The sequence below is a fragment of the Anomaloglossus baeobatrachus genome (genome assembly GCF_048569485.1).
Source record: "Anomaloglossus baeobatrachus isolate aAnoBae1 chromosome 5 unlocalized genomic scaffold, aAnoBae1.hap1 SUPER_5_unloc_15, whole genome shotgun sequence".
Classification (NCBI taxonomy): Eukaryota; Metazoa; Chordata; class Amphibia; order Anura; family Aromobatidae; genus Anomaloglossus; species Anomaloglossus baeobatrachus.
In genome coordinates, this window is record NW_027441790.1 from 412,690 (window position 1) to 429,135 (window position 16,446).

The window sequence follows — 16,446 nt, forward strand, 5'->3', positions numbered from 1 at the left end:
CAACAGCTTGAAATTGAGACTACCGTTATCCCATCACAGCAGCAAGAAAGTTAGACTGCCGTTGTGACGACATGGACTCTCATGGGTTAAAGTTTCTTAACATTCAGCCAGACTATTGTTCTTATGTGTGCTAAGTCATGTTTGCTTAGCTATTGTATCTCCAGTCTCTTCCAGTAACCATTGTATTGTAGTTGTGTATTGATAATGTAATTACCTTAATAGCCATTGTCTAGTCGGTGACTTGCCGACTCCATGTAGATATACTGAGTCTTTCTATGCACATCATTTAAATGAACATTATCCATGCAGCTTGAAATTCATCCAATGGGAGAAGCAATCTTGTCCAACCAATCGATGAGGACGCAGTGTATCCTAAGGGAAGGTTATAGCTATAAAAGGGACTAGTTTAAGCCACCAGGGTGGATGAACGTTGAAGGATGCTGATGGATCCAGTCTAAGCTCTTTGGAACTGACTAGAGGATCAGGATATCTTATGGCTTCAATCTAGGGACTCCGGTCCCGGTTGGAGACCATCTCCACAGCCTAGGGATTTCGACTCCGGCTGCCAGGATTTTAACATCAAACCAGGACTACCTAATGAGGACACTCAGGTTGGGACAGTTCAGTCACTTGTTACAGACTTTGCAGACCTCAGACAGCTTGGAACCTGTGAGGCATGGACATTCTAAATCCCTGGTGAGCCAGCGGAAGGGTGAGACTCTGTTGCCTGTTACATTTGTGTGTTTTGCTGGTTATGTGTTATGTGCCGTTAATTGTTTGGGAATCCAATAAAGTCTAATTATTGTGGTTCCCTCACCCTGTGTTGTCTGAGTAGCGTTACGCCCACGGTTAAGGAGGCCGGCGTTCAGTTGGGATGAGCCCTGAGCCACGCTGTCTTTCTAAAGGCGGCGGGTTTTAGTGGACGAGAGCACCCACTGAGCCCCGTGTCTCCACAATTGGTGGCAGCGGTGGGATACTACTCAGCCTGGTTTACCCAGGGGAGCTGCAGCGAACTGGTGTTCGTGGACACCGTCCAGGGCTCAACAACCAGGGAGGCACATAAGCATACCCAGCAGGCCATAGGGGAGGCATTCAGGTTTCGGACGCTGCCATGTCCAACCCCACCAGCTCAGCCATGGGACAAGGACAAGAGAGTATTTAAGACCGCTGCAGTAAATGGATGCTACAGGATCTGTGCCAGAGGCGAAAGATTATCTACTGGAACGCTGAGACTCGGTCAGTCTTGATCCAGAAATTAGTCCGTTGGGATGTCCAGAATGATGCAGAGGACGATGAGGATCCCGTCGATATTGACCCAGAGGATTTAAACTATGTGCCACATCATGGATCTAGTGACAATCGGAAATCAACTTTGTCCAAAATGGCCCAAGCCACAGCGTTGTTGGATGCATTGGGGCCTAGATCCTCAAGAGAAGAGAGGGCTTGGGTTATGGAATATGTTTATGGGATTCCAGCTGCCGTACTGCAAGCACCAGCTGGTCGAGAAGGATGGTCCCGCTACCCAGCAGAAGCTGCACCAAAACAAAGAGGCCGCATGCTTGGAGCCCATCTGCCAGTCCAACCAGTCAACATAAGCCGAGATGAACCAACGAGGAATGCTACTCCCAAGAAACACCAATAGCTTAGGAAGTGGTTTATCCAGTCCACACCCTACGGCAGGTCGGACAACGTACACCAGCCAACCTCCATCCCCACATCCAGACGGTCAAGGTCGGTGATATACAGGCTCAGGGACTTCGAGACATTAGATCTTCCATCACTCTGGTAAGCCCAGTTATTGTTTCCCCGGAAGACCCTGTACCGGATTCCCAATTATCCATCTCCCTGGCTGAGGGCCAGCGCTCAGACATTCCTCTGGCATGTGTGCAGTTGGACCTAAGGACTGACCAGGGAGAGGTCGAGGTGGAGCTTGTGGACAGCCTCCCCACACCTGGTATTTTGGGGACCAACCAGGAAGTGATCGATGTGGGGATTGTGAACAGCCTCCCCATACCTGTCATTGTGGAGACTGACCAGAGCAAGGCTGATGTGGAGCTTATGGACACCGTCTCCACACCAGTTATTTCGGGAAAGGATCAGGGAGAGGTTGATGTGAGACTTGAGAACAGCCTTCCCACACCTGTCATTGTGGAGACTAACCGGAGCAAGGCTGATGTGGAGCATATGGACACCGTCCCCACACCAGTTATTTCGGGAAAGGACCAGGGAGAGGTTGATGTGAGACTTGTGAACAGCCTCCCCACACCTGTCATTGTGGAGACTAATCAGAGCAAGGCTGATGTGGAGCTTATGGACACCGTCCCCACACCAGTTAGTTTGGGGTAAGACCAGGAAGAGGTCCATATGGAGTTTATGGACAGCCTCCCCACACCTGTTATTTCGGGGACTAGCCAGGAGGAAGTTGAAGTGGGGTTCATAGATGGCCCCACCAAGCCTGTTGTTTCGATTACCACTTAAAGGGAAGTGAAAGTGGGGCTTGTGAATTACCTGCTCACACCAGTCATTTTGGAGAATGACCTAGGACAAGGACTATCCAGTCAGTTTGAAGCAGCCATCACCCACCTCCAAGCCAAGCAGGACCCTGATGTGGATCTTTCTAACATCTTTTCCAGGAATGGTTTGCATTCCCGGCCTCCATCATCCACTTCTGAGCCAAGAACAGTGAGTAAGCCTAACCACACTGTGGCTATTGACTGGGGAGGGATTGATAGTGGGAGATTTGTGCAGGCCCAACTCATGGATCCCACCTTAGTGCTTGTCCGCAATATGGCTGCTCAACTTGGGGGAGGTAATCAGGGGGAGGTGTATAGATGCAAGCCTCTGTTGCTGACCTCACCATTAAAAAGGACAATGCCGTCAAGAGGAGAAGGATGATCGGAAGCCTATCATGTCTGGCTAATATTAAGAAGGGGGAGGAATGTGACGACATGGACTCTCATGGGTTAAAGTTTCTTAACATTCAGCCAGACTATTGTTCTTATGTTTGCTAAGTAATGTTTGCTTGACTATTGTATCTCCAGTCTCTTCCAGTAACCATTGTATTGTAGTTGTGTATTGATAATGTAATTACCTTAGCAGCCATTGTCTAGTCGGTGACTTGCCGACTCCATGTAGATATACTGAGTCTTTCTATGCACATCATTTAAATGAACATTATCCATGCAGCTTGAAATTCATCCAATGTGAGAAGCAATCTTGTCCAACCAATCGATGAGGACGCAGTGTATCCTAAGGGAAGGTTATAGCTATAAAAGGGACTAGTTTAAGCCACCAGGGTGGATGAAGGTTGAAGGATGCTGATGGATCCAGTCTAAGCTCTTTGGAACTGACTAGAGGATCAGGATATCTTATGGCTTCAATCTAGGGACTCCGGTCCCGGTTGGAGACCATCTCCACAGCCTAGGGATTTCGACTCCGGCTGCCAGGATTTTAACATCAAACCAGGACTACCTAATGAGGACACTCAGGTTGGGACAGTTCAGTCACTTGTTACAGACTTTGCAGACCTCAGACAGCTTGGAACCTGTGAGGCATGGACATTCTAAATCCCTGGTGAGCCAGCGGAAGGGTGAGACTCTGTTGCCTGTTACATTTGTGTGTTTTGCTGGTTATGTGTTATGTGCCGTTAATTGTTTGGGGATCCAATAAAGTCTAATTATTGTGGTTCCCTCACCCTGTGTTGTCTGAGTAGTGTTACGCCCACGGTTAAGGAGGCCGGCGTTCAGTTGGGATGAGCCCTGAGCCACGCTGTCTTTCTAAAGGCGGCGGGTTTTAGTGGACGAGAGCACCTACTGAGCCCCGTGTATCCACAGCCGTCATCCCATCACAGCAGCCAGAAAGAGCCAGAAAGTGACACTGCCGTCATCCCATCACAGAAGCCATAAAGTGAGACTTCCGCCATCCCATTACAGCAGCCAGAACGTGAGACTGCCATCATCTCATCACAACAGCCAGAAAGTGAGACAGCAGTCATCCCATCACAACAGCCAGAAAGTTAGATAGCAGTCATCCCATCACAACAGCCAGAAAATGAGACTGCCGTCATCACATCACAGCAGTCAGAAAGGGAGACTGCAGTCATCCCATCACAGCAGCCAGATAGTGAGACTGCCGTCATCCCATCAAAGCAGCCAGAAAAAGAGACTGCCATCATCCCATCACAGCAGCCAGAAAATGAGACTGCTGTCATCCCATCACAGCTGTAAGAAAGTGAGAGTGCCGTCGTTCCATCACATCAGCCAGAAAATGAGACTGTCGTCATTCTATCAGAGCAGCCAGAAGGTGAGACTGTCGTCATTCCATTACAGCAGCCAGAAAATGAGACTGCCGTCATCCGGTCACAGCAGCCAGAAAGTGAGACTTTTGTCATTCCACCACAACAGCCAGAAATTGAGACGGTCGACATTCCATCACAATAGCCAGAAAGTCAGATTTTCGTCATTTCACCACAACTGCCAGAAATTGAGACTGTCGACATTCCATCACAGCAGCCAGAAAGTGAGACTGCCGTCATCCCATCACAGCAGCCAAAAAGTGAGACTGCCGTCATCCCTTCACATCAGCCAGAAAATGAGACTTCCGTCATCCCATCACAGCAGCCACAAAAATGAGACAGTCGTCATTCCATCACAGCAGCCAGAAAGTGAGACTGCCGTCATCCCATCACAGCAGCCAGAAAGTGAAACTGCCATCAGCCCATCACAGCAGCCAGAAAGTGAAAATACCGTCATCACATCAAATCAGCCAGAAAATGAGACTGTCGTCATTCCATCACAGCAGCCAGAAAGTGAGACTGTCGTCATTCCATCACAGCAGCCAGAAAGTGTGACTTCCGTCATCCCGTCACAGCAGCCAGATAGTGAGACTGCAGTCATCCCATCACAGCAGCCAGAAAGTGAGACTGCAATCATCCCATCATAGTAGCCAGAAAATGAGACTGCTGTCATCCCATCACAGCAGCCAGAAAGTGAGACTGCAGTCTTCCCATCACAGCAGCCAGAAAGTGGGACAGCCATCATCCCATCACATCAACAAGAAAATAAGACTGTCGTCATTCCATCACAGCAGCCAGAAAGTGAGACTGCCATCATCCCATCATAGCAGCCAGAAAGTGAGACTGCTGTCATCCCATCACAGCAGCCAGAAAGTGAGACAGCCATTATCCCATAACAGCATACAGAAAGTGAGACTGCCATCATCCCATCACATCAGCTAGAAAATAAGACTGTCGTCATCCCATCACAGCTGCCAGAAAGTTAGACTGCCATCATCCCATCACATCAGCCAGAAAATGAGTCTGCTGTCATCCCATCACAGCAGCCAGAAAGTGAGAGTGCCGTCGTTCCATCACATCAGCCAGAAAATGAGACTGTCGTCATTGTATCACAGCAGCCAGAAAGTGAGACTGTCGTCATTCCATTACAGCAGCCAGAAATTGAGACTGCAGTCATACGGTCACAGCAGCCAGAAAGTGAGACTGCAGTCATCCTATCACAGCAGTCACAAAGTGAGACTGCCGTCATCTCATCAGAGCAGCCAGAAAGTGAGACTGCCATCATCCCATCACAGCAGCCAAAAAGTGAGACTACCGTCATCCCTTCACATCAGCCACAAAATGAGACTGCCGTCATCCCATCACAGCAGCCACAAAAATGAGACAGTCGTCATTCCATCACAGCAGCCAGAAAGTGAGACTGCCGTCATCCCATCACAGCAGTCAGAAAGTGAGACAGCCATCATCCCATCACAGCAGCCAGAAAGTGAAACTGCCATCAGACGATCACAGCAGCCAGAAAGTGAGAATGCCGTCATCACATCAAATCAGCCAGAAAATGAGACTGTCGTCATTCCATCACAGCAGCCAGAAAGTGAGACTGTCATCATTCCATCACAGCAGCCAGAAAGTGTGACTTCCGTTTCCCATCACAGCAGCCAGATAGTGAAACTGCAGTCATCCCATCACAGCAGCCAAAAAGTGAGACTGCTGTCATCCCATACCAGCAGCCAGAAAGTGAGACTGCAGTCTTCTCATCACAGCAGCCAGAAAGTGAGACAGCCATTATCCCATCACAGCAGACAGAAAGTGAGAATGCCATCATCCCATCACATCAGCTAGAAAATAAGACTGTCGTCATTCCATCACAGCAGCCAGAAAGTCAGACTGTCGTCACTCCATCACAGCTGCCAGAAAGTGAGATTGCCGTCAGCCCATCACAGCAGCCAGAATGTGAGACAGCCGTCATCCCTCATAGCAGCCAGAAAATGAGACAGCAATCATCCCATCACAGCAGCCAGAAAGTGAAACTGCCATCAGCCCATCACAGCAGCCAGAAATTGAGACTGTTGTCATCCCATCACAGCAGCCAGAAAGTGAGAATGCCATCATCCCATCACAGCAGCCATAAAATGAGACTGCTGTCATCCCATCACAGCAGCCAGAAAGTGAGAGCGCCGTCGTCCCACCACATCAGCCAGAAAATGAGACTGTCGTCATTCTATCACAGCAGCCAGAAAGTGAGACTGTCATCATTCCATCACAGCAGCCAGAAAATGAGACTGCCGTCATCCGATCACAGCAGCCAGAAAGTGAGACTTTCGTCATTCCACCATAACAGCCAGAAATTGAAACTGTCGACATTCCATCACAGCAGCCAGAAAGTGAGAGTTTTGTCATTCCACCACAACAGCCAGAAATTGAGACTATAGACATTCCATCACAGCAGCCAGAAAGTGAGACTGCAGTCATCCCATCACATCAGTCAGAATGTGAGACTGTCATCATCTCATCACAGCAGCCAGAAAGTGAGACTGTCGTCATTCCATCACAGCAGCCAGAAAGTGTGACTTCCGTCATCCCATCACAGCAGCCAGATAGTGAGACTGCAGTCATTCCATCACAGCAGCCAGAAAGTGAGACTGCCATCATCCCATCATAGCAGCCAGAAAGTGAGACTGCAGTCTTCCCATCACAGCAACAAGAAAGTGAGACTGCAGTCTTCCCATCACAGAAGCCATGAAGTGAGACTTCCGCCATCTCACCACAGCAGCCAGAACGTGAGACTGCCATCATCTCATCACAACAGCCAGAAAACGAGACAGCAGTCATCCCATCACAACAGCCAGAAAGTTAGATAGCAGTCATCCCATCGCAACAGCCAGAAAATGAGACTGCCGTCATCACATTACAGCAGTCAGAAAGGGAGACTGCAGTCATCCCATAACAGCAGCTAGATAGTGACACTGCCGTCATCCCATCACAGCAACCACAAAGCGAGACTGCCATCATCCCATCACAGCAGCCAGAAAGTGAGAGTGCAGCCATCCCATCACATCAGTCAGAAAGTGAGACTGCCGTCATCTCATCACAGCAGCCAGAAAGTGAGACTGTCGTCATTTCATCACAGCAGCCAGAAAGTGTGACTTCCGTCATCCCATCACAGCAGCCAGATAGTGAGACTGCAGTCATCCCATCAGAGCAGCCAGAAAGTGAGACTGCCATCATCCCATCACAGCAGCCAGAAAGTGAGACTGCTGTCATCCCATCACAGCAGCCAGAAAGTAAGACTGCAGTCTTCCCATCACAGCAGCCATAAAGAGCCAGAAAGTGACACTGCTGTCATCCCATCACAGAAGCCATAAAGTGAGACTTCCGCCATCCCACCGCAGCAGCCAGAACGTGAGACTGCCATCATCTCATCACAACAGCCAGAAAGTGAGACAGCAGTCATCCCATCACAACAGCTAGAAAGTTAGATTGCAGTCATCCCATCACAACAGCCAGAAAATGAGACTGCCGTCATCCCATCACAGCAGCCAGAAAGTGAGGCAGTCATCATCCCATCCCAGCAGCCAAAAAATGAGACTGCTGTCATCCCATCACAGCATTCAGAAAGTGAGAGTGCCGTCGTCCCATCACATCAGCCAGAAAGTGAGACTTTCGTCATTCCATCACAGCAGCCTGAAAATGAGACTGCCGTCATCCGATCACAGCAGCCATAAAGTGAGACTGCCATCATCCCATCACAGTAGCCAGAAAGTAAGACTTTCGTCATTCCACCACAACAGCCAGAAATTGAGACTGTCGACATTCCATCACAGCAGCCAGAAAGTGAGACTGCAGTCATCCCATCACAGCAGTCAGAAAGTGAGACTGCCGTCATCTCATCACAGCAGCCAGAAAGTGAGACTGCCGTCATCCCATCACAGCAGCCAAAAAGTGAGACTGCCGTCATCCCTTCACATCAGCCAGAAAATGAGACTGCCGTCATGCCATCACAGCAGCCACAAAAATGAGACAGTCGTCATCCCATCACAGCAGCCAGAAAGTGAGACTGCCGTTATCCCATCACAGCAGCCAGAAAGTGAGACTGCCATCATCCCATCACAGCAGCCAGAAAATGAGACTGCTGTCATCCCATCACAGCAGCCAGAAAGTGAAAGTGCCGTCGTCCCACCACATCAGCCAGAAAATGAGACTGTCGTCATTCTATCACAGCAGCCAGAAAGTGAGACTGTCATCATTCCATCACAGCAGCCAGAAAATGAGACTGCCGTCATGCGATCACAGCCGCCAGAAAGTGAGACTTTCGTCATTCCACCACAACAGCCTGAAATTGTGACTGTCGACATTCCATCACAGCAGCCAGAAAGTGAGACTGTAGACATTCCATCACAGCAGCCAGAAAGTGAGAATGCCGTCATCACATCAAATCAGCCAGAAAATGAGACTGTCGTCATTCCATCACAGCAGCCAGAAAGTGTGACTTCCGTCATCCCATCACAGCAGCCAGATAGTGAGACTGCAGTCATCCCATCACAGCAGCCAGAAAGTGAGACTGCCATCATCCCATCATAGCAGCCAAAAAATGAGACTGCTGTCATCCCATCACAGCAGCCAGAAAGTGAGACTGCAGTCTTCCCATCACAGCAGCCAGAAAGTGAGACTGCCATCATCTCATCACAACAGCCAGAAAACGAGACAGCAGTCATCCCATCACAACAGCCAGAAAGTTAGATAGCAGTCATCCCATCACAACAGCCAGAAAATGAGACTGCCGTCATCACATTACAGCAGTCAGAAAGGGAGACTGCAGTCATCCCATAACAGCAGCTAGATAGTGACACTGCCGTCATCCCATCACAGCAACCACAAAGCGAGACTGCCATCATCCCATCACAGCAGCCAGAAAGTGAGAGTGCAGTCATCCCATCACATCAGTCAGAAAGTGAGACTGCCGTCATCTCATCACAGTAGCCAGAAAGTGAGACTGTCGTCATTTCATCACAGCAGCCAGAAAGTGTGACTTCCGTCATCCCATCACAGCAGCCAGATAGTGAGACTGCAGTCATCCCATCAGAGCAGCCAGAAAGTGAGACTGCCATCATCCCATCAAAGCAGCCAGAAAGTGAGACTGCTGTCATCCCATCACAGCAGCCAGAAAGTAAGACTGCAGTCTTCCCATCACAGCAGCCAGAAAGAGCCAGAAAGTGACACTGCTGTCATCCCATCACAGAAGCCATAAAGTGAGACTTCCGCCATCCCACCGCAGCAGCCAGAACGTGAGACTGCCATCATCTCATCACAACAGCCAGAAAGTGAGACAGCAGTCATCCCATCACAACAGCTAGAAAGTTAGATTGCAGTCATCCCATCACAACAGCCAGAAAATGAGACTGCCGTCATCCCATCACAGCAGCCAGAAAGTGAGGCAGTCATCATCCCATCACAGCAGCCAGAAAATGAGACTGCTGTCATCCCATCACAGCATTCAGAAAGTGAGAGTGCCGTCGTCCCATCACATCAGCCAGAAAATGAGACTGTCGTTATTCTATCACAGCAGCCAGAAAGTGAGACTTTCGTCATTCCATCACAGCAGCCTGAAAATGAGACTGCCGTCATCCGATCACAGCAGCCATAAAGTGAGACTGCCATCATCCCATCACAGTAGCCAGAAAGTAAGACTTTCGTCATTCCACCACAACAGCCAGAAATTGAGACTGTCGACATTCCATCACAGCAGCCAGAAAGTGAGACTGCAGTCATCCCATCACAGCAGTCAGAAAGTGAGACTGCCGTCATCTCATCACAGCAGCCAGAAAGTGAGACTGCCGTCATCCCATCACAGCAGCCAAAAAGTGAGACTGCCGTCATCCCTTCACATCAGCCAGAAAATGAGACTGCCGTCATGCCATCACAGCAGCCACAAAAATGAGACAGTCGTCATCCCATCACAGCAGCCAGAAAGTGAGACTGCCGTTATCCCATCACAGCAGCCAGAAAGTAAGACTGCCATCATCCCATCACAGCAGCCAGAAAATGAGACTGCTGTCATCCCATCACAGCAGCCAGAAAGTGAAAGTGCAGTCGTCCCACCACATCAGCCAGAAAATGAGACTGTCGTCATTCTATCACAGCAGCCAGAAAGTGAGACTGTCATCATTCCATCACAGCAGCCAGAAAATGAGACTGCCGTCATGCGATCACAGCCGCCAGAAAGTGAGACTTTCGTCATTCCACCACAACAGCCTGAAATTGTGACTGTCGACGATCCATCACAGCAGCCAGAAAGTGAGACTGTAGACATTCCATCACAGCAGCCAGAAAGTGAGAATGCCGTCATCACATCAAATCAGCCAGAAAATGAGACTGTCGTCATTCCATCACAGCAGCCAGAAAGTGTGACTTCCGTCATCCCATCACAGCAGCCAGATAGTGAGACTGCAGTCATCCCATCACAGCAGCCAGAAAGTGAGACTGCCATCATCCCATCATAGCAGCCAAAAAATGAGACTGCTGTCATCCCATCACAGCAGCCAGAAAGTGAGACTGCAGTCTTCCCATCACAGCAGCCAGAAAGTGAGACTGCCATCATCCCATCATAGCAGCCAGAAAGTGAGACTGCTGTCATCCCATCACAGCAGCCAGAAAATGAGAGTGCCGTCGTTCCATCACATCAGCCAGAAAATGAGACTGTTGTCATTCTGTCACAGCAGCCAGAAAGTGAGACTGTCGTCATTCCATTACAGCAGCCAGAAATTGAGACTGCCGTCATCCGGTCACAGCAGCCAGAAAGTGAGACTTTTGTCATTCCACCACAACAGCCAGAAATTGAGACGGTCGACATTCCATCACAGTAGCCAGAAAGTGAGACTTTCGTCATTCCACCACAACAGCCAGAAATTGAGACTGTCGACACTCCATCACACTAGCCAGAAAGTGAGACTGCAGTCATCCCATCACAGCAGTCACAAAGTGAAACTGCCGTCATCTCATCACAGCAGCCAGAAAGTGAGACTGCCGTCATCCCATCACAGCATCCACAAAAATGAGACAGTCGTCATTCCATCACAGCAGCCAGAAAGGGAGACTGCCGTCATCCCATCACAGCAGTCAGAAAGTGAGACAGCCATCATCCCATCACAGCAGCCAGAAAGTGAAACTGCCATCAGCCGATCACAGCAGCCAGATAGTGAGAATGCCGTCATCACATCAAATCAGCCAGAAAATGAGACTGTCGTCATTCCATCACAGCAGCCAGAAAGTGAGACTGTCATCATTCCATCACAGCAGCCAGAAAGTGTGACTTCTGTCTTCCCATCACAGCAGCCAGATAGTGAGACTGCAGTCATCCCATGACAGCAGCCAGAAAGTGAGACTGCAATCATCCCATCATAGCAGCCAAAACGTGAGACTGCTGTCATCCCATCACAGCAGTCAGAAAGTAAGACTGCAGTCTTCCCATCACAGCAGCCAGAAAGTGAGACAGCCATTATCCCATCACAGCAGACAGAAAGTGAGAATGCCATCATCCCATCACATCAGCTAGAAAATAAGACTGTCGTCATTCCATCACAGCTGCCAGAAAGTGAGACTGCCGTCAGCCCATCACAGCAGCCAGAACGTGAGGCAGCCGTCATTCCATCATAGCAGCCAGAAAATGAGACAGCTATCATCCCCTCACAGCAGCCAGAAAGTGAAACTGCCATCAGCCCATCAAAGCAGCCAGAAAGTGAGACTGCCGTCATCTTATCAAATCAGCCAGAAAATAAGACTGACGTCATTCCATCACAGCAGCCATAAAGTGAGACTGTTGTCATCCCATCACAGCAGCCAGAAAGTGAGAATCCCATCATCCCATCACAGCAGCCAGAAAGTGAGACTGTCATCATTCCATCACAGCAGCCAGAAAATGAGACTGCCGTCATGCGATCACAGCCGCCAGAAAGTGAGACTTTCGTCATTCCACCACAACAGCCTGAAATTGTGACTGTCGACATTCCATCACAGCAGCCAGAAAGTGAGACTGTAGACATTCCATCACAGCAGCCAGAAAGTGAGAATGCCGACATCACATCAAATCAGCCAGAAAATGAGACTGTCGTCATTCCATCACAGCAGCCAGAAAGTGTGACTTCCGTCATCCCATCACAGCAGCCAGATAGTGAGACTGCAGTCATCCCATCACAGCAGCCAGAAAGTGAGACTGCCATCATCCCATCATAGCAGCCAAAAAATGAGACTGCTCTCATCCCATCACAGCAGCAAGAAAGTGAGACTGCAGTCTTCCCATCACAGCAGCCAGAAAGTGAGACTGCCATCATCCCATCATAGCAGCCAGAAAGTGAGACTGCTGTCATCCCATCACAGCAGCCAGAAAATGAGAGTGCCGTCGTTCCATCACATCAGCCAGAAAATGAGACTGTTGTCATTCTATCACAGCAGCCAGAAAGTGAGACTGTCGTCATTCCATTACAGCAGCCAGAAATTGAGACTGCCGTCATCCGGTCACAGCAGCCAGAAAGTGAGACTTTTGTCATTCCACCACAACAGCCAGAAATTGAGATGGTCGACATTCCATCACAGTAGCCAGAAAGTGAGACTTTCGTCATTCCACCACAACAGCCAGAAATTGAGACTGTCGACACTCCATCACACTAGCCAGAAAGTGAGACTGCAGTCATCCCATCACAGCAGTCACAAAGTGAAACTGCCGTCATCTCATCTCAGCAGCCAGAAAGTGAGACTGCCGTCATCCCATCACAGCATCCACAAAAATGAGACAGTCATCATTCCATCACAGCAGCCAGAAAGGGAGACTGCCGTCATCCCATCACAGCAGTCAGAAAGTGAGACAGCCATCATCCCATCACAGCAGCCAGAAAGTGAAACTGCCATCAGCCGATCACAGCAGCCAGATAGTGAGAATGCCGTCATCACATCAAATCAGCCAGAAAATGAGACTGTCGTCATTCCATCACAGCAGCCAGAAAGTGAGACTGTCATCATTCCATCACAGCAGCCAGAAAGTGTGACTTCCGTCTTCCCATCACAGCAGCCAGATAGTGAGACTGCAGTCATCCCATGACAGCAGCCAGAAAGTGAGACTGCCATCATCCCATCATAGCAGCCAAAAAGTGAGACTGCTGTCATCCCATCACAGCAGTTAGAAAGTAAGACTGCAGTCTTCCCATCACAGCAGCCAGAAAGTGAGACAGCCATTATCCCATCACAGCAGACAGAAAGTGAGAATGCCATCATCCCATCACATCAGCTAGAAAATAAGACTGTCGTCATTCCATCACAGCTGCCAGAAAGTGAGACTGCCGTCAGCCCATCACAGCAGCCAGAACGTGAGGCAGCCGTCATCCCATCATAGCAGCCAGAAAGTGAAACTGCCATCAGCCCATCAAAGCAGCCAGAAAGTGAGACTGCCGTCATCTTATCAAATCAGCCAGAAAATAAGACTGACGTCATTCCATCACAGCAGCCATAAAGTGAGACTGTTGTCATCCCATCACAGCAGCCAGAAAGTGAGAATGCCATCATCCCATCACAGCAGCCAGAAAATGAGACTGCTGTCATCCCATCACAGCAGCCAGAAAGTGAGAGTGCCGTCGTCCCACCACATCAGCCAGAAAATGAGACTGTCGTCATTCTATCACAGCAGCCAGAAAATGAGACTGTCATCATTCCATCACAGCAGCCAGAAAATGAGACTGCCATCATCCGATCACAGCAGCCAGAAAGTGAGACTTTCGTCATTCCACCACAACAGCCAGAAATTGAGACTGTCGATATTCCATCACAGCAGCCAGAAACTAAGAGTTTCGTCATTCCACCACAACAGCCAGAAATTGAGACTGTAGACATTCCATCACAGCAGCCAGAAAGTGAGACTGCAGTCATCCCATCACAGCAGCCAGAAAGTGAGACTGTCGTCATTCCATCACAGCAGCCAGAAAGTGTGACTTCCGTCATCCCATCACAGCAGCCAGAAAGTGAGACTGCCATCATCCCATCAGAGCAGCCACAAAGTGAGACTGCTGTCATCCCATCACAGCAGCCAGAAAGTGAGACTGCAGTCATCCCATCACAGCAGTCAGAAAGTGAGACTGCCGTCATCTCATCACAGCAGCCAGAAAGTGAGACTGCCGTCATCCCATCACAGCAGCCAAAAAGTGAGACTGCCGTCATCCCTTCACATCAGCCAGAAAATGAGACTGCTGTCATCCCATCACAGCAGCCACAAAAATGAGACAGTCGTCATCCCATCACAGCAGCCAGAAAGTGAGACTGCCGTCATCCCATCACAACAGCCAGAAAGTGAGACTGCCATCATCCCATCACAGCAGCCAGAAAATGAGACTGCTGTCATCCCATCACAGCAGCCAGAAAGTGAGAGTGCCGTCGTCCCACCACATCAGCCAGAAAATGACACTGTCCTCATTCTATCACAGCAGCCAGAAAGTGAGACTGTCATCATTCCATCACAGCAGCCATAAAATAAGACTGCCGTCATCCGATCACAGCCGCCAGAAAGTGAGACTTTCATCATTCCACCACAACAGCCAGAAATTGTGACTGTCGACATTCCATCTCAGCAGCCAGAAAGTGAGAGTTTCGTCATTCCACCACAACAGCCAGAAATTGAGACTGTAGACATTCCATCACAGCAGCCAGAAAGTGAGAATGCCGTCATCACATCAAATCAGCCAGAAAATGAGACTGTCGTCATTCCATCACAGCAGCCAGAAAGTGTGACTTCCGTCATCCCATCACAGCAGCCAAAAAGTGAGACTACCGTCATCCCTTCACATCAGCCAGAAAATGAGACTGCCCTCATCCCATCACAGCAGCCACAAAAATGAGACAGTCGTCATTCCATCACAGCAGCCAGAAAGGGAGACTGCCGTCATCCCATCACAGCAGTCAGAAAGTGAGACACTCATAATCCCATCACAGCAGCCAGAAAGTGAAACTGCCATCAGCCGATCACAGCAGCCAGAAAGTGAGAATGCCGTCATCACATCAAATCAGCCAGAAAATGAGACTGTCGTCATTCCATCACAGCAGCCAGAAAGTGAGACTGTCATCATTCCATCACAGCAGCCAGAAAGTGTGACTTCCGTCTTCCCATCACAGCAGCCAGATAGTGAGACTGCAGTCATCCCATCATAGCAGCCAGAAAGTGAGACTGCCATCATCCCATCATAGCAGCCAAAAAGTGAGACTGCTGTCATCCCATCACAGCAGCCAGAAAGTAAGACTGCAGTCTTCCCATCACAGCAGCCAGAAAGTGAGACAGCCATTATCCCATCACAGAAGACAGAAATTGAAAATGCCATCATCCCATCACATCAGCTAGAAAATAAGACTGTCGTCATTCCATCACAGCAGCCAGAAAGTGAGACTGTCGTCATTCCATCACAGCTGCCAGAAATGAGACTGCCGTCAGCCCATCACAGCACCCAGAACGTGAGGCAGCCGTCATCCCATCATAGCAGCCAGAAAATGAGACAGCAATCATCCCATCACAGCAGCCAGAAAGTGAAACTGCCATCAGCCCATCAAAGCAGCCAGAAAGTGAGACTGCCGTCATCCCATCAAATCAGCCAGAAAATGGGACTGACGACATTCCATCACAGCAGCCAGAAATTGAGACTGTTGTCATCCCATCACAGCAGCCAGAAAGTGAGAATACCATCATCCCATCACAGCAGCCAGAAAATGAAACTGCTGTCATCCCATCACAGCAGCCAGAAAGTGAGAGTGCCGTCGTCCCACCACATCAGCCAGAAAAAGAGACTGTCGTCATTCTATCACAGCAGCCAGAAAGTGAGACTGTCATCATTCCATCACAGCAGCCAGAAAATGAGACTGCCGTCATCCGATCACAACAGCCAGAAAGTGAGACTTTCGTCATTCCACCACAACAGCCAGAAATTGAGACTGTCGACATTCCTTCACAGCAGCCAGAAAGTGAGAGTTTCCTCATTCCACCACAACAGCCAGAAATTGAGTCTGTAGACACAGCAGCCAGAAAGTGAGACTGCAGTCATCCCATCACATCAGTCAGAAAGTGAGACTGCCGTCATCTCATCACAGCAGCCAGAAAGTAAGACTGTCGTCATTCCATCACAGCAGCC